Below are 2,154 nucleotides of genomic sequence, written 5' to 3'. Positions count from 1 at the left end.
GCCAGCTTAGGTAGACTTTGCAGGGCAGAGAGGTCCTCCCATCCAGCTTCAACACTTTGGGCCCAGACAAGAACAAGAACTTCGGCATCAGCGCTAGAGCAGACGTACAGTGGGATACCATGAGCAGGGCGGTAACAGTGCCAGGACCCCTGGTATCGGCTTCTATGGCACTCGACCAATAGGAAGGCTGATAGTAGGGCATCCGAGGACATTAAGTCCAGTTCACTGACGGCCTTAGGTATGATATACACAGCACAGTAGCAGATCCCAGGTACAGCATAAAGAGCTGCATCGTTAACCTATAGGGCAATACCTCCGACAGAGCAGTGGACCACAAGTTGGGCATCTTGCGCCTGCCAGGATGCTCCAATGTGACTCGTTCGAATGAACGAAACATACCCTTTGGACCTGCCTGACTACATTGTAGACGCCTCTCGCATTGATAAGTGCTGACACTAGCTGACGAGCTGAGCCCAGTGGTCCAAGAGGCATGTCACCACCACTCCAGTTTGCTACTATATATGGGTTATAGACTACCTCGAGGCGCGCCACAAACTCCAGTTACGTGTAGGGGTGGGCATTGGACCAGAAGGGACACATGGTCATGGCCACACCTACCTTCGCGACCATAACGAGATTCGTTACCTTAGTTGATCATAGCCGCAGGTGTTGCCATAGAGACCTAACCATGTAATGCATCTATAAGAGCCTCCTGAGCCTCTTCGCGACAGTATTGTTAGTGATCCAAAGGCTCGGGGGATCTCGATCAAAGTGGCCAGCGTATCGGAAAGCGAATAGGACTGGAATGGTGAGAGAGAATGCTTGCTTTACAGAAATCGGGGTGACGTTCGAATTCTGAACGAATTCAACTTTTGAACTTCCGAAGTTGCGCAATTTCATGCCAGCAGAAGGCTACGTAGAAACTACTGTGACGCGGAGGGGAAGGTTGAGAACAGTCCCTATCGGAAAACACCAGTCCCCTCCATGTCTGCTGGGGCGCACTATCGTACCAAGCGTGTGCCCAAGTTGTGGAAGTACCATGGAGACAGCCTAGTAGTCTGATCAAGACGTTGATCTTGATGAGTATTCGGTAGTAGACTCTATAGACTTGCTGAGAACACTCTCAGGATTGGAAATTCCAATTTGGAATAGGCGGGTCAAAGTCGATCCTGGAGGGGGCGCTCTTGAAACTCAGAAGAGGTCTATTGATGAACACCTCGTGCAGATTCTGCAGGCATATCAGCCTATCGCAGAAATGCGCAGAATAGGGACAGGATATTTCGTGCAGAGTGCAGGAATAGTGACGGGCCTCGAAAAAAGTGATGGAATCTGTTTGGCCTCCAGCAGTGCTGTCACGTGTCCAGTTCTCGCACGCATACATATTCCCAAATTAGGAATCCAAAATTTGCTTTCCAAATTAGTGGCGCCATTGGACGGGCATTCTTTGAGGTCATGTGTGCCCAAGACGATCTAGGACGCACTATAATCGAGCTACATATTAAACACATGTTGTGGCACCGAATAGCACGTACAGTAGCACACGCCTACAACAGTAGGGTCATACAGCGAGAGCAGTCTGTGACGTAGATCACTAAGAGCCAGCCAGTGATCTACGTTACAGACTGCCTGTCTCGTGGAGCAATTAATACTACCACCTTTTTCTAACACCAACTTCCTCACACGTCGTGATTGCCCATATATACTGTGTGTAACATCGCGATATGCATCCCTAGTATAACAGCAGTCGTCGTAGGTGGTTCTGTTGCTCTTGAGCCTACCACGACGACATCATACGTGGCGTCACGTAATGGTGACGTGAAGGAGTACCACGTCGCCACAGCATGATCATCCATCTCTTCAACGTTGATATATTTTCCATCATATTTTCAATGCCCCTCAAGCCACGTAATCTCAGTGAAGACTCGCGGTTCTTCATGACGACTGGCTTGGACCGTCCCGTGGTCAATGGGGTAGTGGCCGCAGGGCCGTGCTCCTGTCTACTCTCACCTGGTTCCTGTCAGTCCCCTGCCTTGGCCCCTTGCAAAGCCGAGCTTCACCTACCAGATGGACGTATCGAGGAATTGCCAATATTGGAAGTGGGGCCAACAAAGTGTTTATTATCGTTATTGGCCTTCACCCTCAGGGCACTCACGG

The sequence above is a fragment of the Perkinsus marinus genome, assembly GCF_000006405.1.
Source record: "Perkinsus marinus ATCC 50983 genomic scaffold scf_1104296973502, whole genome shotgun sequence".
Taxonomy (NCBI): domain Eukaryota; phylum Perkinsozoa; order Perkinsida; family Perkinsidae; genus Perkinsus; species Perkinsus marinus.
The sequence above is the reverse complement of the archived record's forward strand: the minus strand, read 5'-3'. Positions refer to the sequence as shown.